We start from the raw sequence: 21,146 nt of genomic DNA on the forward strand, positions 1-21,146 counted from the left end.
GTTTTTCCTAACACTCCTTAATCTTACACAGAGCTCTAGAGCTCATAATCATGATAATAAATTACTGAACTCGAAAGGTGTTCCTTTCAAATCTTCCGAAGGATTTTCGAATGTTCAGATGATAGTATATTTTCAATAGAATCAGAAGCCAATCGATGGTATCATTGTTTGTTTTATAGTTTGTGTACTTAAGCACTTTACTAATGTCACTTGATGATTGTTAATCACATCTCTAAAGTTTCATACATTTTTTTTTTCGCTATTTGAAAACTATAAAGTTTTATATGACTAGGGGATATCATTACATGTTGCCATGGCATCAATGCTAATATATGGTGTTGTTTTAGAATCTCAGAATCAAGAACACGTGCTAAACTATTTCCCTACCCCAGTGGTTTAGCGCTAGGCTTCAGAGCTTATAACGCTAAAAATTGGGGCTCGATCCCCAAGACAGATAACCCATTGTACAGCTTTGCGCTAAAACAAATAAAATGTATACTTCGTATTCTTTAATGTTAAAAATGTTACGCCTACACCTTAAACGACGTGTTAAAAACTATTTGAAATAAAGATTATAAAGATCTATTCTAATCCATAGAAAATACTCAGTAGAGAAATGTTACGATATATTATAATCTGTAGAAAGTGTTCAGCAAATAGATAATATGATTTTATTTCAATCTGTAAAAAGTATACATAAGATAAAGATTATTATAATTCATCCTAATCCGTCAATAAGTGCTCAGAAGAGAAATATTAAGATGTATTCTAATCTGTAGAAAGTGCTCAGTAAAGAAATAATATGATTTATTCTTGTCTGTAGCAAGAATACATTAGAATGATTAGATAAAGATTATTATGATTCACCCTAATCCTTAGAAAGTGCTCAATCGAGAATTATTATTATGATTCACCCTAATCCTTAGAAAGTGCTCAATCGAGAATTATTATTATGATTCATCCTAATCTTTAGAAAGTGCTCAATCGAGAATTATTATTATGATTCATCCTAATCCTTAGAAAGTGCTCAATCGAGAAATTATTATTATGATTCATCCTAATCTTTAGAAGGTGCTCAATAGAGAATTATTATTATGGTTCATCATAATTCGTACAACTTTTACTTTAAGTGAAGATTATTACAATTTAATCTAATCTGTACAAAGTGCTCGAGAGCGAAATATTGTTACTCTTATTCCTACAAAGTGTTCATTAAATAAAGATTATTGTGGTTTATATAGTAATAGTAATCAAGATTGAACTGTACAGTTAGCATACGAATTGCAAACTGTAGCTCCACTGTATCAATATCGTACGACATTTTCTAAAAACCATCATTCCTAAAAATGCGTTTATTGTTTAAGAAACAATCATTTTTAAAAATTCGTTCATGTTTACAAACGACCATAACGTGTATATTTCTGGAAACAATCATTTTCAAAAACTTGTTTATTTTTGGAAACAATCATTTTAAAAATGCGTTAATTTTTGAAAAAAACAATCATTTTTAACAAAGCGTTTATTTTTCTACATATAGTGCACAACTCCGCAGTTTGTTTTAACATGCGAGCTATTGTATTTCAAATGATAAAATGAATTGCATACAAGTAGATTTGTAATCTCATATTTTCGAAGATTCTCACTTTAGTACTGAATATACGAGATTCTTCCTTCCCTTCTAACATTTTAACCTCTCCAGCCATCAAAGTTTTATTGAAGTTGTTGGTACAGTCGACTAGAAAGGTCACATAACTGAGAACTATAAAGCAAATGTAAATTATGCATCAAACGTCAGCATAGTTTGTTTGGTGATTGGTTGGATTTCGCACAAAGCTGCATGAGGACTATCTATGCAAGTCTTTCACATTTTTCAAGTAATAGATTAGAGTTGAAATGCAGCTAGTCTACACCACCCACCGCCAACTCTTGAGCTACTCAAATATTGGGATTTGACAGAGCCACAGCCTCATAGTGCAGAGCGTAAATGTTTTTTTTTTCGTAATTAAGCACAAAGCTACACAATGGGCTATCTGTGCTCTGCCCAACACGAGTATCGAAACCCGGTTTCTAGCGTTCTAAGTCCGCAGACATACCGCTGCGTTCCTGGGGGGGGGGGGGGGCGATGACAGGATGCAAGCCACGAAAGCACAGCTCCACAGCAGTACGGCACGTTCACCACATATATCAAAAACTGGGATCTTAAGATAACGCTACTGGGCAAATTATTTCTTGACACTAATATTTTATTAAACATTATATATATACTAACTCTGACACAAACAAGAGTTTGGGTGGTCGCCGTACAATATATCTGCATATTTCTATCACCACACACACAAAATGTTTTCAACTGTTTCGACAAAAACTCACATTCGGGGGTTTTAGAGGGGCTAAAATATGCTATACTGTTAAATACAGAGATTCGTCTAGATTTCGGGGTTCCCCGGTTTGTAATTCTGTCATCATATTGCTAAACCACTGTCTCGTGAACAATTTATTAACAGTGAAGGGTCCCTTTTACCTCCATTAATGACTTTACAAACTCATAACGACAGTGCACTCATTGCAAACTCCATTAAAATAATCAATGTCAGAAAAACATCGCACTTACCTATAAGCCTATAAGTCAGTTCACGTATATTCTTTTCGTGTGACTTGAGACATAATAGCCAAAAAACAAAACAAAAAACGCCCCAGACTTTTCTGTTGAAGCTAAATTTATTTGTTCTTTGTGAACTGGGACGAAATCTTCAAATTGGTGGGCGAGATTATAATAGATCCTATCAAAAACGTTTGAGAACGAGATTATCATTGACCAGCGGGTTTCAAACTTTAGTAGCCCGAGGACTCCTTTTAATTTTAGTTTTTGCGCGGACCTTAAACCTGTCAATGTTTTTTTAGTTTTGAAAAAAGATTCCGTGTACATGAAAAGCTGTATTCCAAAATTGAATGTTTTAATTCAAATAAATTTAATTTTACGAAAAATATTTGTTATTCTAGAAATCACATACTTTAAATATTTTTTATGAAATTTCGACATGACCCCGTTTGTAAAACACTGGTGTAGAATATATTTGACTTGAATGTTGTTTAGTTTATTTGGGCAGCCGAGCTCATAAGACGGCACATAGAATTAGAAGATTGTTTCAACCATCAAGTTACCAACTTTTTAACTCATTGGTTTGTTTGTTGTTGTTTTTTTTATATTTCGCGCAAAGGTACACGAGGGCCATCTGCGCTAGCCGTCCCTAATTTAGCAGTGAAAGACCAGAGGGAAGGCAGCTAGTTATTACCACCCACCGCTAACTCTTGGGCTACTCTTTTACCAACGAATAGTGGGATTGACCGTCACATTATAACACTCCCACGGCTGAAAGGGTGAGCATGTTTGGTGGGACAGGGATTCGAACCCGCGACCCTCAGATTGCAAGTCAAGCGCCCTAACCACCTGGCTTTAACGCATTGGAACAGCTGTATTATCTGTAAAAATATCATTTTTATATCTTTAACGTACTGTAGGATTTTCAATATCAGCGGGGTTATAAAGTCAGCTTGGGTATCTGTAAGACGAACAGTGTAACATGCGGGAGAAACATTTTGTGTACATGTATAACGAATCATGGGAGGAGTGCATTTCTCTAAGTCCTAGAAATGGCACTAGAGGTCGTCACTGTAATAACTCTTTAATTTTGCCACCGTCAATGTGTATTGGATATTGCATTACATAACATCTCCCCACCGTATGCAAGTCAAATGGTTTGGGTTAGGCAACATTAACAACGTTCAAAACAGAAACGCAAGGTACTAAAATCACAGGAAATGGACTGAGATCAGAAACACAATCACAAAGAAACGATAACTGCAACGTTAAAAGTGATGCAGGTGTTGCTTTACGAACAAATTGACTTCGAGTGATTCTAGACGACCTTACTAAATCGTAGGTAATAAAGGGTGTCTGGAAATTAGGTTAACAAAATTGTTTACTTGTGTTTCAGGGAAGAATTGAACAGATGATAGTATATTTTCAATAGAATCAGAAGCGAGTCGCGGGTTCGAATCCCACAAAACATGCTCGCCCTTTCTGCCATGGGGCGTTATAATGTGACAGTCAATCCCACTATTAGTTGGCAAAAGAGTAGCCCAAGAGTTAGCGGTGGGTTGTGATGACTAGCTGCCTTCCCTCTAGTCTTACACTGCTAAATTAGGGACGGCTAGCGTGTAGCGTGTAGCTTTGCGCGAAATTCAAAACAAACAAACAAACAAAATAAGGAAGCCTCAGACTAAAACAATTTTGGAACCACTGCATTAGTACATTAAAGAAGGTACATGCAACATGCAAGGAACGTCATTATAGTGGGAAATGGTCGTGAAAACATTTTTAGCAAAACCAGGTTTGTTACGGTTTGGTTGTTGTTGTTAAGCACAAAGCTATACAATAGGTTATCTGTGCTCTATCCACCACAGCACAGTCAAGAAACAACTGTTAATACATTTGTTAACATTATTTCCGGACAACATGTGTGTGTATAGAAGCTCGATTATGTCAAATCAAACTTCTGCTTATTACATTAAAATGTAGCTCCGAAAATAATGAAACTTTTATTTCTGGACTAAATTGTTATATATTTCTATATATATGCAAGAGTAATGTCACTGCTAGTATTTTGATCGCTTACAACAGGAAATATAAGAAACAAAAAAAAACAATTTTCTTTCAGACCAGGTGGCAGGTGTCGTTTTTATAACCTGAATCATGCACTGAAACAATTTTTCCTTCTCAGGAACATAAAAAGTCCCTGACACACATGTATTATATATATATAATATGAACAAGTCATTATGCTTTTTCATAAGACTCGCTGGATAAAATAGTACTATTATTGACCGAATAGTCGATAGAAATCTTGAAATCAATAATCTCCCATCACTAAATACATATTATTCTTAGAAGTAACCATAGCATAACATATAATTGTGACCAGTTTTATATTAAAGATACTCTCGGAGTTTGTGGTCCTCTGTACTAAGATTAATCCTTTTTTTTTTTTTCGCGAGTGCCGATTCCAACAATAAAATTTAAAACGCACGATGATCTAAGAGTTTCATCTCATGCTAGTTTATGAACAAGGAGATAGACAGGGATTTAATTATACAGACTCGACATACAAACTAATATATTCTTTCCAAAGCTATTTCATTTTATACATCTCTGTTGTCTAATATTTGCTCTAAGCAATTGTAACTGCCCCCTTTTAAACAGAGTCGGCAAAATGGGAACCAGTCTCTCCAGTGCACTAAAAATCTTACATTTTTGCTGAATACCTTAAACACGCAATCGATTTAGTTTTGAGTTTCGAATTAATCCTCTCGGAGGAAATATGCACACACATTCAATATATTTATATTTCCTTTGAGTTTTCTTTTAAGCCTAATAAATATTGATAAATGGCTTACGTACTAAGAACTTCGAATGTTCCAATAAAAATGACCTTTTTTTACGATGCATGTATAATGTTATGTAAGTGATAGACTGCAATTTATTTTGATCGAATTTCATAGAATGAAAATACTGGTACATATATATATATTTTTCATGAAGTTTTGTCGTTCAAAATATTATGGCTTTGTTCATTCACAGCGCACCACCAGACTATAAGTTCTCCAGTTACGAGGTAATAGCGCATAGTAAAAATCCCGTAAAATGCCGAGTGCCCACGTTTATGATCAAGTCATTGTATTGTAAATATACCTGCAATTTTGAGTCCCGAAAATGTCACGCAGCAGGGTTCACGAGTTTATTAAGAACGACAAGCAGGCTCCTATCTGTAGCAGTAATAAGACATAATATACATATATCCAGAAATACCATTCTTTAGTCTTTGTTATCGTGAAAACCAGTGGACTGACAGGTTAGGTTATTGATTGACCAACGGACTGTTGAAACCTGCCAGTTAATAGCACGATTTTCTATCAAACACTCCTCTTCTTCGTTAGGCAGCTTTCATGAAAACTGATTCTTGCAGAGGCAACAGTAGCAGTGAAATATTGAATCTTAATCTGCGTTAAATATGACGCAAGTAGTCGCTTTCACATACACAAAAAAAAGCATATTTGAAATTTTACAGACATATGTTAAAGTTGCCAAAAGGTTTTTAAGAATTAAAATGCCTTGATTATCAATTTCGAACCTCAGGAGGTTAAATGTAATGTTATTTCTATGGAATAGAACTTATAGGTATTGGACAAAATAATGGAAATACCTCCAATTTTTAACTCCAAGTTCTGGTGTTTCTAAAAGGAGAACGTTGCCATATGACATTTAACTGTGCACTAAATGAGTCTATTTTATTGAATTTGTCTGTACTCGAATAGTATAATATTTTTTTTTTCAAAAAAAGATTCTAAAAATGTCAAATTGATTAAAAAGGTCTGTCAGATTTACAAAGAGGCGTGATTGTAAGTGTAGGTCTAAATGGATTCTCGATGACATGAACACTTTAGTAATTAAATGTTTCCCGAATAACAATGTTAAAAGTCGTTTCACCATAGGTATCGAAAAATAAAAACTACGCCAGACAAACATAATAGTGATAATAGATCGTGGCAGACAAGTATTAACACGAGTAATGAGACGAAAACAAAATACTACAGTGTCCAGAGTGTGCGGGCCTGGCATGGCCTGATGGTTAAGGCGCTTGACTCGCAATATGAGAGTCACAGGTTCGAATCCCCATCACCAAACATGCTCGCCCTTTCGGTCGTGGGAGCGTTATAATGTGAAGGCCAATTCCGCAATTCGTTGGTAAAAAAGTAGCCCAAGAATTGGCAGTGGGTAGTATTGACTAGCTGTCTTCCCTCAAGTTTATCACTGCTAAATTATAAACGGCTAGCGCAGATAGCTCTAGTGGAGCTTTGCGCAAAATTAAAAACAACCAAACCAGAGTGTACGAAAAACTTAAAGTTAGTCTGTGAAAACAACTCGAAAGAAACTGCGTCAGATGGCTTTCTATGGTTGTTCTATTGGTAAGAAACATCGAATAACGCACACACACATAATGTACCCAAGTAAAGTTGTGTAAACATTACAAAACCCCGAACATAAGAACGTTACAGCCCTGAATACCTTGAGCCATCAGATAAGTATGGCGGGAAGTTCTGTCATGGTTAGTTCTTTAGTGGAATGGAAGCAGACAATCACATACAGTGAAAGATCTGTGAACTTTTTTTTTTGTTGTTGTTGTTGTTAATGAAAATAATAAGTAACTACTACAACATATATAATATGTTAATCTGTGTCTGAGTATTATATCTCGTCACTTAACTCATTCTTTCACTCATTTAAATGTCCCCCGGAGGGACAGCGGTAAGTCTACGGACTCACAATGCTAGAATCTGGGGCTCGATTCCCGCGGTGGACACAACGAATAACCCAATGTGGCTTTGCTCTAAAAATAAACAAATACTCATTAAAAAGGGGGCGTGCAAGAAACCACATCTATTAAAGGGGCGTGGATGACAAACGTTTTGGAAACGCTGGTATCAACCATTAATTCCAAATCAGGGGTACGCGAAAGACATAAAAGAGGATGAAGGCTATCCCTAACGAACAATAATAAATATTAAGTTGAAATAAAACTAGTACTATAGATAAGATACCGTACGCCCATCAGCCTTTGTTTGAAATATTTGTTTATTGTTGTTGTTTCGTTACAATTACTATTTGCTTGTATTCAGTGCGAATACAATTTGGCTCCGACTCTTTCTGTATGAAAAATGAAGTTAATTCATAATAAAAATAAAAAGGACAGACAAAAGTGTCAGAGAAGAGACATGCGGCTATATAATCAGACTTGTTATGCCTAGTATCGGAAGGACAGTAGTCGATTTAGGATTATTTCATTGAAAAAGGCTGGGAACCGCTGGTTTCGAATTGACCTTACGGCCCCGATGAAAGAAGTAGTTACGACGGCAATATTTATTTTTAGGATCTGTTAAGATCTTACAAACACACAGGTATAGAAGAACTGTTCTACGTAACTTTCATCATTGGAAATTATTAAAATGCACAATTTACATTTTGAAACGTTATGAGTGTGTGTCTAATTCGATTGTAATCCTAATCTTAGATTTATTAAAATGCACAATTTACATTTTGAAACGTTATGAGTGTGTGTCTAATTCGATTGTAATCCTAATCTTAGATTTATTAAAATGCACAATTTACATTTTGAAACGTTATGAGTGTGTGTCTAATTCGATTGTAATCCTAATCTTAGATGTACTAATTATTGCTTAAAGTAAATATAGCGTATGTGGAAAGTAAGGCATACGTAATCACCGAATTATTGAATGCCCTTTCCAGTGTACAAAGCTGGAAACTAGCAGAGAAAATGGGTTTTTTCCATTCCTCTGTGTGCTTCAGAGTTATATATATATATATATACCATAAAATAGTATGTGTACCAACTGAGTCTTTTAAGAAAAACACATTTTACATATTTCATAACTAGTTTTTTTATCTAAACATCATTTAATGTAGTTCGCGTTTAAAACCAACCTTTTATAGATCATTTACTTTGTTATTGAAACATTGTATTAAAAAAAATATTAGGGCTGGGTGGGCGTAGCATAACTGGTGGTTAGTACAGATCAGAAAGTCTAACGTTCGAACTCGCGATATGACGCTAAACACGTTTCGCACTATTGGCTATGATAAGATTAATCGTGTAGGCGGCGGGTGCTACTAACTAGTTACCCTCTTTCTGGCCAGCATTTCTAAAACTAGAAACGATCATGCCTGAACTTACAAGTCTGTAACCTGGCCGTTCAGTTCATGTCTCACAAAAGGTTGAAAATACGAAAGAAAGGAAAAACAGCAAACAAATGTCTCTTTAAACATCCTTCTTTTTTGTGGTCTTTTTTATTATCATTTTACATCTCCTACCGCCCCCCAGTGGCACAGCGGTATGTCTGCGGACTTACAACACTAGAATCCGGGTTTCGATACCCGTGGTGGGCAGAGCACAGATAGCCCATTGTGTAGCTTTGTGCTTAAAATAAAACAAACAAACAATACATCTCCTACCATAAGTAATATTCTACCTATTGATGAATATGTATAACCTTGTTACGTACTCCTAAATTCAAGTGGAACCCCCAATAGCCCATTATTTCACGGACATCTTGTAACCGTATATCCTCTATAGGTTTATGACAACTCAAGTGTTTTTACCAAAATACGGTTTTGTATATAAGTCCGATGTACTCCATTCCAAATAGTTAAATAGGTAGAAACTATGACAACGACCACATTTCAATTTTCCTTAGTCCCTCCATATTTAGTGTGCAAGTATTATGTATATATATATACTTGCCATAAATTATATTGTTATAATGAAACAAACATTTTGATGAAACGTTACTATTAACTATACTTGTCATAAGACGTTTGCATTAGGCCTATTACATATACTTATACACACATATATATATATGTAAAAACATACACGCACACACACAGATATATATATATATATTATCCCATATGTTTTCTACTATCGTGTGTGCGTTAGAAATGAGAGGAAAGAGAAACAAAACTGCTTTCCTATTTCTGTGTTTAATCGGTAACTTTGAGGACTTGTATGCAAGTTTCGATATCAGTGGTAGGCAGAGCACAGACAGCCCAGTGTGTAGCTTCGTGCTTAATAACAAATCCTACTCCCTGAAACTTTAATTTCTCTAGCGGATAATCATAGCCCAGGCACTAGGAAAAAACAACAACTAATTATTGAATGCCTATTTGTTCTTGACTCAACTAATAAAAATGATGAACGATTAAAAACCCATCCGTGTAAACTGACAGATCAAGAAACACAGATTTCCTGCTCCACGCGACGTGCAACGCTTTTGGTGGTTAGCTAAGAAAGGTCATCCATCCTCTGTCCTTTCTGTAAACAAACTATTTCTTTTAATGGTCAAGTTTCTAGATATATATATATATTGGTCAGTTTTCTAGATATATATGTCTCTACTGTCGTCTACTAGAAAAACGAAATGTATGTTCACACAATCAGATTAAGAACACTTTATCTTCTGTACTTATCGACTTTACGTTCTTTTCACAAACTTTCTAAATGTTGTTAAAAACTATTACCAACTTTTTCTTTGATTTCTAGTAGAATAAAAAGAAAATTGTTTGATACTTCTGCCAGCGTTGTTTTTCTTCATCAGCCGAAAGTCCTTGAAAGACGTTTGCACTCGCCAGGTCTTTAAAGGTAGATATAACATGTCACAAACTGTCTTTAACTCATTTGTTTTCTTCTTTTTCTGTGGTTCTTAAGTTCTCCAAGTGTGTTAGACAAAAAACAACAACAAGAACTAACGAGTTTATGTTCATTCACTTTAAAATATTTCAAACTTTTTTAGTTGGGGTGACAAAACTTTCAACTTTAATAGTGGTGTATAGTAGCATGACATACGATTGAATGGAGGGAATAGTATTCTAGATTTTGTTTTGTTCTTTTAATAACGTTTTACAAGACTGACCTATAGGTGTCACTGTTTGGTATAATGTATGAAGACACAAGCAATGTTTGTTTGTAATTAAGCACGAAGCTACACAATGGGCTATCTGTGCTCTGCCCACCACGGGTATCGAAACCCGGTTTCTAGCGTTGTAAGTCCGCAGACATACCGCTGTGCCACAATCAATGATCAAGTTTCGTTTCGCCAATATTCTATATTTGAACAGTAATGAAATATCAACAGTCCAAATTATCAAGAAATACGTAATATTGATATGATGACTAGATGAAGGTAAATTGCTTGATATGATACGCTGGACTATTTGGAATTGTTACTATTTTTGAAATAAATGGCTTGTTGTGACACTCTGGTTTGTTTGTTTGTAATTATGCACAAACTACACAATGGGCTATCTGTGCTCTGCCCACCACGGGTATCGAAACCCGGATTCTAGCGTTGTAAGTCCGCAGACATGCCGCTGGGCCACTGGGGGGCGTGACACTCTAGACTAGTTCCATTTTTTAAGCATAAATTTCTTGCTGTGGAACCTGGGATGATGTGAAACTTTAGTTTTTATTTAAGCCCAAAGCTGCGCAATGGGCAGTCTAAGCTATCTTACCCTGAACGTTAGTGTTATAAGCCATCAAACTTACCGATTAGCTACGGGGTCGGGCAAACTTTTAACGTGTTATTCTGTTTGATCTACGATCTTTTGTTCAACTGAACTGTCACAATTTTTATACACCTACTTTTCGCAAAGAGATACAGGTGACTAGTTGTACTGTCACCAGTAGAACTATGTGCATATATAGTGGGTGTGGAGAAAGACTTTACAATAACCACAGAAAAATTAATAGTGGTAGCCTAACGCTTAATTTTTCTTTGTATTACTAAATGCGTTTCGGATATTAATTTGCTGCTGTTTTCAGGGGAGGCCGGAGAAGACAGAATGGGGTGGTAGTACTAGTATGTGTTCCTGGTTCTTCTCCTTCCAAGTGGTTCTGTTTAGCCATTAATATCTAGTGATAAAAGATTTGGGTGAGCATAGCAGCTGATATCCACAACCTTACTTCATAGCTACGGAGAGGAGTATAGTTATATATATATATATATATATCGTCACCTTTCTACAATGTATAGACACAAAGCATGTCTATTTTTAAGACCATTTTTAAGACATGATTAAACAGCTTCTTTGTTTTCTAATTAAGTAGCAGGATGAGTATCGCACCATTTTATGAAAAAATAATGAAACGGCTATTACATTGTGCTATTTTCCGAATCAGTGGGCTGCGTAATTCAACATTTCCAGTTATGGAAACTGAAAACAACTGATGTTATATTAAGTGGGTACGGAAAGATACTGATGGTGTAATATCTTTACTAGGGTCGTAAATTCGTTGGGAAACGTGTCGAACAGATAAGAGCCATTTTATCTTCAAGTACAAGTTAATGGCAGCCACTGTTCGACGGAGATGTCTTAGGGCTTTTCATACTTAAAAAGTGGATTCAGTTATCATGCGTAAATTTAAAGCAAAGAAAATTCATTGATAGTTAGATTTTGTGTTATTTTTATGCACACAGATTTGATTTACGAAATCCTATTTTTTCCCATTACGAGTTCTATCAGCCCTGTTAATGGAGCACGAGTTTTTATTAGGTTATATCACGCAGTGCGTCTTCACACTCGCTCTAGCGGCTACTAAAATTAAAAACCTTTTACAGTCAGCATAAAAATTTAAGATTGTGTTCGAACTTTATATTGAATAGCGTGAAGGCTATGTAACCTGCATGCTTCATTTTAGAATGATTCGTATTTCTCAACTGCTTATTAAAAAAGAAAAACTAACTTGTAACTAGTTGTAGAAATCTACCCTTGCCGAAAGCTTAGAGCAAACGTTGGTTTACAGACTATGGGCTAAAGACGTTCTTCCGTGTTTTAAAGATCCCTTAGTGGTTACTCGTTTGTTTTTTTTTATTTAAATCTGAAACGAGCATTCAGATAAATCCATAATCGCATTATTCTTCCTTCGTTTCAGTGAAGCCTACGTCCACACAAGCATTATATAACTGAAGTAGACAGCAGCGTGATTTCATTTTTGATTTTAATGGTTTAGGAGTCATATTCGAAATTTATGAGTTCAATTACGTATTTAAGTTGCTGTTTTTTTTTGTCCTTTATGATATGTATTATCTGCAAATGAACAGATTATGTATAAATACTTTGTAAAAAATGCTCTAGGTAGTTTTAAAATTACTGCTGATGAATCTGTTTACGATTGTACTAAATTACTGATTAATTAGGCATAATGAAAAATTACTGTCATTAAATCAATTAGTTTTAAGTCGGAAAAGATACCAAAATATTAATAAAATTGAAGAACAATCTTTTAAATATTAGAAACTAGAAAGTTAATTCCAACGCGGGGAAAAAAAGAAACATTTTATCAACTAGCGATGAGAATGTATTATCTATATTTTTCTTATTCTTTATCGTTTGAATCGTCTGATTAAACTAAAAGTATGTTTTATTGCCCTCATATTAAACATACCTTTGAAGTAAATGTTTTTAAGTCGTCTGTTTATTCTTAAAGTACTGTTTCATTGCCCTAATATTCCAGACTTTGAAAGTCGATGTTGTTTAAGTTGTCTGTTTGGTCTAAACTTCTATAGGGACAGTTTCATTGCCCTAATATAACACACTTTGAAAGTCAAGGTTGTTAAAGTTGTCTGTTTGGTCTAAACTTGTATAGGGACAGTTTCATTGCCCTAATATAACACACTTTGAAAGTCAAGGTTGTTAAAGTTGTCTGTTTGGTCTAAACTTGTATAGGGACAGTTTCATTGCTCTAATATTCCAGACTTTGAAAGTCAAGGTTGTTAAAGTTGTCTGTTTGGTCTAAACTTCTATAGGGACAGTTTCATTGCCCTAATATAACACACTTTGAAAGTAAGGTTGTTAAAGTTGTCTGTTTGGTCTAAACTTGTATAGGGACAGTTTCATTGCCCTAATATAACACACTTTGAAAGTAGGCTGCAATTGTCAATTTATCAGATTGTCGGATATCACATAGTTAAATATCAATCTATGTCATTGTTACTTTCAAAGACATTATTTTAAACATTCAAATGACATAAATTTGGAATTAAAACATTATCTACATATTTTTACATAACTATTTTTAAGTTTGTTTATAAAATTTCGGTTTGAACTCCTGCCAAGTGTGTGATAAATGATATTGTTCATTAACGTTATTTCAAGAAATACTGAAATATTTAATAAAATCATAGCATTATTTAACCTTTATTAATTGAATATGATCAAAAGATTGATTAGAGCAAATTTCGTAATAATTTGTTTTCTGATACTAAATTTCTATTTGTAATGGATTTTAGTAAACTCTTACAAAAACAAAAAAAGCAATAACCAGACATCCCCATATTTGGCAAGTTACGTTTTTGAATAATTCTAGCCAATGATAATTAATACTGACTTCTATTCAAAGCAAATACCTACATACATCTGAACTACAAATTAACATATTAATGAATATAACATATTAAGTATACTGTTCTTACTTATAAAGACTGGAGTGCACTGATTCGTCAGTTGGGTACCCTTGCTGTTAATTTACTTCTAGTAAAACATTGGACAACTTATAAAGACTGGAGTGCACTGATTCGTCAGTTGGGTACCCTTGCTGTTAATTTACTACTAGTAAAACATTGGACAACTTATAAAGACTGGAGTGCACTGATTCGTCAGTTGGGTACCCTTGCTGTTAATTTACTTCTAGTAAAACATTGGACAATGCTTACTCCGAAGAGCGATACCTATGAAACATTTGAAAGAACAATCCGCACACAGTTTCTAGTTTCATGAATACAATGCCTCCCGAAGACTCGGCGATAAGTCTGAGGGCTTACAACGCTAAATTCGGGTTTAATACCCACAGTGGGTACAACATAGATAGTCCAAAAACGTTTATGAGAGCCAGTAAACACAGAGTTGTGTTACTAAAACATTCACTTTCTGTTGTGAAAAATGATTTCTTCAAAATAAAATGCTAAGACCATCCATAACGGTGTATCTTAAAAAGTTTGTTTGCTTGTTCGTTCTTAAGCACAAAACTACACAATGGGCTGTCTGTGTTCTGCCAGCCACGGTTATCTAAACCTAATTTTTAGCGTGATTAGCCCTCAGACTTATCGCTGCGTCACCCATGGGAATCTTAATAAGAAAAGTAAATATAAAACTGCTCTTTTTTTTTTTTTGAAGCACGGAAAAAATCGGGGAGAAAAGACGATCACTAAAACCCGTACGTTTTGATTGGATATAACATAGAACACCGAGATTTATATAACCTCGTAATCTTCATGCTTTCATAGAACGGACCAGTTGATCCTCCTGTCGACGGTGCACGACAGTTATGTTACCTGCAATAATCTTCCGAATGATAAATTATCGATGTTATACAAGGTTCCAAATGGTCATATGACGTCATGTTTGTTTTGTTTTTGTGTGTGTGTATGTGCTTCCTCTGGACAGAAGAATATACTGTACTATTTTGACGTCTGTACTGTGAAACTCTGTTTCCAGTTTGAATAGTTTTAATCAATAAGGGAATAAAAAACATCTATCAAGGAGGAAAAAAACGACTATTTTTTCATTACTTCCGTGTTTTTTTGTTTGTTTTTTGTTATTGTGAAGCAGTGTAAGTTTTTCTTCTGTGTTTGTGGAAGGTTTGGCTCTTAGTTGCGTATGTTATTAAGTGTGTCATGATGGATGATTTGATGTGCCCCACTTGTGTTTTTTATAATGATTCATTGTTTTTAATGTGTCACAGTGCGTGGTTGTTATTCATTTGTGTATATTAATATCACTTCTGACATGGTGGATGATTTTATTCTCATTTTTGTTTGATATTTTGCAGCAATGTAAGTTTATCAAAGTGGTTAGGTGGTTTTATTCACAAATTGTGTTTGTTACTTTATGCCAGTGAGTTTCTTGAGACATGGTGGGTGGTTTAATTTTTAATTGTGTTTGTTACTTTATGCCAGTGAGTTTCTTGAGACATGGTACGTGGTTTGATTTTTAATTTGTTTGTTACTTTATGCCAGTGAGTTTCTTGAGACATGGTACGTGGTTTGTTTTTTAATTGTGTTTGTTACTTTATGCCAGTGTGTTTCTTGAGACATGGTGGGTGGTTTTATTCACAAATTGTGTTTGTTACTTTATGCCAGTGAGTTTCTTGAGACATGGTGGGTGGTTTGATTTTTAATTTGTTTGTTACTCTACAGCAATGTGGTTCTTGTGACATGGTGGGTGGTTTGATTTTTAATTGTGCTCGTTACTTTATGCCAGTGTGTTTCTTGAGACATGGTGGGTGGTTTAATTTTTAATTGTGTTTGTTACTTTATGCCAGTGTGTTTCTTGAGACATGGTAGGTGGTTTGATTTTTAATTTGTTTGTTACTTTATGCCAGTGTGTTTCTTGAAACATGGTGGGTGGTTTGTTTTTAATTTGTTTGTTGTTATTTACAAGATGTAAACTGAAGAGTATTTTTTCTCCCAGTTGTATCTACTGTTATTTAGCAGATGTAAATCAGTGGGTGTTTTTTTTCTCTTGGCTATGTTCGTTATTACTTAGCAGATCTGAAACGTGGGATGGTTTTCCTCTTAGTTATTATTCAGTAAGTGTGAAACGTTGGGTGATTTTCTTCCATTCGTGTTTATTATTACTCAACTGATGTGAAACAATGGGTGTGTTATTTTTTACTTGTATTTGTTATTGTGTAGCAGATGCGAAACAGTGGGTGATTTTTGTATGACGGAAAAATGGACTAACGTATCAATATGGTAATAATATGTCGTTCTAGGTGATTCGTACTACATTAGAAGGAACACACACATCCACGTATTACATTGTATCTTAACCTAATTTCTTATTACATCAAGCGATGCCAATTTTTCATCACATATAACTATTTCAATCAAGCTTTTTAAAATCGCACGAGCGACTTGAGAGCTATCAGCGATAACCGTGAAGTGGTAGACAGCTAGTCAGCATTACCCACCGCCAACTCTTGGGCTACTCTAATCAAATTGTTAGATTGACCGTCACGTTATAACGCCCCCTAGCCTGAGAGGACGAGCATGTTTGGTGACTGGATTCGAACCCGAAACCTACAAATTGCGAGTCCAGCCCTAACCATCAGGCCATGCCAGGCTGAAACAAGCTTCCACTGGTTGGTTTTGTCGAGTTCTGCAAGTCAACAATTATTTAGTACGCTCGAGCCGTCGGTAGTGACGGTGTAAAAACGTGGAACTAAAGAAATGGTGAGAAAACGAAACTTTATCTTTATAAGAATGCAATGATTTGTTGTTGTTTTTAGCGAAAGGCAACACAGTGGAATACCCGAGGTCTGTCCACCACGGGGAATCGAACCTCCATTTTAGCGTTACATAGGTTCATAAAAAAAAGGTTGTTGTATGAGTATGGCTTTTTTTATGAATTTCGAATACTTAAAATGTATCCATCAGAAATCGTAATATTTCGCTAAATATTACTGCTGCCGTAGGAAACAATACAGCGGTAGAATGTCCGTGAAATTGCTGAATGCAAATTATTTAATAGCCTTTTAGCATGCTTAATCTCTGTAAACCAACTATATTAATTCATGGTAAATGATCATGTAGTCTTTGGCTTAGGTTTACAACTAAGTTCTGACATAGACGAATCTTCCTCGTTAATCAAAGTGCAAATGGAAAGTGCCTCACGCAGTATGTAAGCGTGTAATCTAAGTTTTTGATGTTTACAGATTATATAGGAAACAACGCTTACAGCAAAGTAGTTCCAACTTCAGGATCGTGGCGTTTTCAAACTACTCAGAAGAAATGAATATTTCTTTCCAGTGTTAATGTGAAAACGTTACCAAAGTTCATCTTTATTCAGTGGGTGTCCCCAGTGGTTCAGCTGCAAGTCTGTGGAATTATAACATTAAATATCAGGTTTCGATAACCGTGGTGGGCACAACAAATATAGTCCGTTGTGTAGCTTTGTGCTTAAATACAAACAAACAAAATATTCAATAGTAGAAGTACAGATAATCATGTTTGACAAAACTCGTAGTGTGTGGAGTATTTATGCAACAATAAAATTGGACCGCTAACAAATACAAAAAATAACGGAACTTTGTGTAGGATTCCATACAATAAATAACAAAAACAAAAATCGTTACTCCACTTGGAATTCAAAAAACAACAAAAAAACTGTACTGAATGCTGGAGAACATTGGAAGAATATCACTGTTGGATTTACTAGTACATCTTATAATATTATTTTCAAACAGTTTATTTCGTAAATAAATACCCCCACCCCGATAGTTTAGTGGTAAGTTTGAAGGTCTATAACACTAAATATCGGGTTTCGATACCCGCGATGGGCAGAGCACAGACAGCCCTCATCATCTAGCTTTACACTTAACAACAAACAAGTATAAATAAATATTAACAAAACAGGATGCATCCAGTTTTTAAAATGTTTATATATAGGATCTAGTCAATGATTTTAATGTTGACTTATATGTGTTTTTAGACTTCAAATGACAAATTTTACGTTGTTAAGCCGTAGTATTAGGACTAATGTATATCTTCAGTACCTTATTGTAGCAACTAGATTTAAATTTATTAGGTTTGAACAGCTCCATATGCGACGGAAGGATTAATCGGTCAAGTCAGAGGCTTTTAGCGTTCAGGAATAATCGTCCCTAATTTTGAACTACTGAACATAGGGAAGACAGCCAATCAACAACTGCCCGCCACCACGAAGGCTTTGAGAACGGATAATTGAATTGAATTCCACTTTTATAAAGCGTGGAACAGAGTGTGTTCAACTCCACCTTGGAAAGAACCTTAGATCTCTCTATCCGCATCCCGTAATTCTAACCACTAGACCATGTCCAGTCCATTTCTTTACATCCTGATACGTACAATACGTATTCAAAAACTTGCCAACAGAATGCTACAGCGATCGAATAAAGATTTAGTAAGAATAAATGAGATTGAATAATTTTTGTTTTAAATCCCAAAATGCAACATTAATTATGCTATAAAGAACGTCTTATTAGTTAACATGACATATATAACGCTTCTTTCTTTTTGTTTTTATTTCATATTCTTACTCGTTAAACGTACGGTTCCTATATAAATGTTTCATTCTGCGCCACCGAAACTTGATTATTTCTACCAATTAATTAGTTGTTTCTGAAATGCTGTTATATACCGACTAAATGTTTAGGGGGGGGGTCTAACTTAATTATTTTGAATGTCGTGTGTGTGTACTACATCCCACAGAAAAAGTGAGGGGGTAACTCCCCTTGTAATGACGGAGTACAGTCATCATTTCCTTTTGAAGTTAAACTGCAAAACCATTTTGGTTTTATGCTAAATAGCTTTGCAACAAGATGAATTTTATTCTCATGGCCAACGACTGGGCCTGGTGGTTAAGGCGCTTGACTCGCAATATGAGAATCGTGGGATCGAATCCTCGTCATTGAAAATGCTCGCCCTTTCAGCCGTGACGATCAATCCCATTATTCGTTGGTAAAAGAGTAGCCCAAGAGTTGGCGGTGGGTGGTGTTGACTAGCTGCCTTCCCTATAGTCTATCATTGCTAAATTATGGACGACTAGTACAGATAGCCCTCAAGTAGCTTTGCGCGAAATCAAAACAAACCAAACCATGTCCAAGGATTTTCACGTTGTTCGTAACGTTCTTAAAATGATAAAAAAGTATAATTGAAATGTTGTTTATACATCAATTGGTAGGTGGGGGGACTAGGGGTGCGGATGGTGCGGCAGCACCCTCTGGTTTGACATGGCTAGCATTTTCAGAGGTTTCGATTTTGTCCAGTGGTTTTCAGCAGCTCAATACAGAAATTGTTCTGGCGTCAATGTATATCTTACGAAAATCTTGAATTAAGTCGATTTTCTTTGTCTTTTTTATTATAATTATTAAACCGGAAAAAGGAATAAGATGGAGATCAAACGAAGTCATAAAAATTCCGTTTTTCGAACGTGCAGAGTAAGGGACTGGTGAGTTTCCCTGTCTACGTCTTGTTAACTTGAAATGTGTGTGGCCTCTATAGCGATCAGACTGATATTAGGGGCGCGTTATCATGAAAAATCAGACACGATATCTATTAAACAAAGTGTAAAACAGGTGCTTAGTGAAGCTCGGGGCGTTCTCGAGACTATTTTAAGCTAAAACTCTGTTTTCACTTTTTTCAAAATGTTTGTTTACCTAAACGGAAGCCCGCACCAGTGGCACAGCGACATGTCTGCGGACTTACAACGCTAGGAACTGTGTTTCGATACCCGTGGTGGGCAGAGCACAGATAGCCCATTGTGTAGCTTTGTGCTTAACTTACAACAAACAAACAAAAAACCTAAACGGAAATACAGAAAAAAAAACCTTGAAATTGTGTTTTATTTTACGAACTATAAATACATTAATTTAAAAAAAAAAATTAGCATGATCTCCCATCTTTTAAGTTAGCGCGTTGACACATCAGAAGAAAAAAACAAAAGTTTAGCTACTGTTCTGACTCCAATTAGATTTTATTTTATTTTATTTGCAGTTAAAACAACAAGCTTATCGAAAACATGAGGAAATACTTAATAGCTACTATAAATCATCAGGTTATCTTTAATTATTTGTTTATTCACTTGACGTCTCTTTCCTGTCATTCTATACTTCGGCAAGAAGATTAATTCACGTCACATTATAACAGATTTTCTTTTCTTCGTTGACGGTCTTTACTTTCTTATAAAATATTTCGCTGATAGCCATGATTATAGCTCTAAGGGCACTTAGAAGTAAGGGAACTTTGATTGACAGTCTTACCTAAACGTATGATATATGGCTTAGCGATACGTGTATATCTTTACGTATACTCAGTCTAAAAGATGATAAATTTATCTTCGGACACGTAGGTGACCTACTTCTTCCTATATAATACTTAGATGAGTGGAAAGCCATTTACTGTGATGGAGTTAAGATTTAAAAAAAAAAGATTTATTAGAGTTGCCACTTTTTATATATTTTACCCGATAGATAGACAGTGTGCTTAGTGTACTGTTTGCCCACTTTTACCCACTTTACTAGGTAAATATAAAGTGTGTTCAGTGTATCTTTTACCCACTTTACTATGTAAATATAAAGTGTGTTCAGTGTACCGTTTGCCCACTTTACTAAGTAAATATAAAGTGTGTTCAGTGTATCTTTTACCCACTTTACTATGTAAATATAAAGTGTGTTCAGTGTATCGTTTACCCACTTTACTAGGTAAATATAAAGTGTGTTCAGTGTACCGTTTGCCCACTTTTCACACACTTTTCTAGCTAAATAGACAAGTTCTTTCATTGAACCATTTTCCCACAGACAGTGTGTTCAGTGTATCGTTTACCCACTTTACTGGGTAAATAGACTGTGTGTTCAGTGTATTGTTTACCCACTTTACTGGGTAAATAGACGGTGTGTTCAGTGTATCGTTTACCCACGTTACTGGGTAAATAGACGGTGTGTTCAGTGTATCGTTTACCCACTTTACTGGGTAAATAG

The 21,146-nt window shown here is 35.1% G+C and overlaps 1 protein-coding gene across 1 annotated transcript in view; it reads left to right on the forward strand.

The window, feature by feature from the left end:
- The window catches only part of LOC106458039 (transmembrane and TPR repeat-containing protein CG4050-like), a 206,496-nt gene that overhangs the window by 101,071 nt on the left and 84,279 nt on the right, over nucleotides 1-21,146 (forward strand). The window lies entirely within an intron of this gene.

The sequence above is a fragment of the Limulus polyphemus genome, unplaced genomic scaffold, assembly GCF_000517525.1.
Source record: "Limulus polyphemus unplaced genomic scaffold, Limulus_polyphemus-2.1.2 Scaffold408, whole genome shotgun sequence".
Classification (NCBI taxonomy): Eukaryota; Metazoa; Arthropoda; class Merostomata; order Xiphosura; family Limulidae; genus Limulus; species Limulus polyphemus.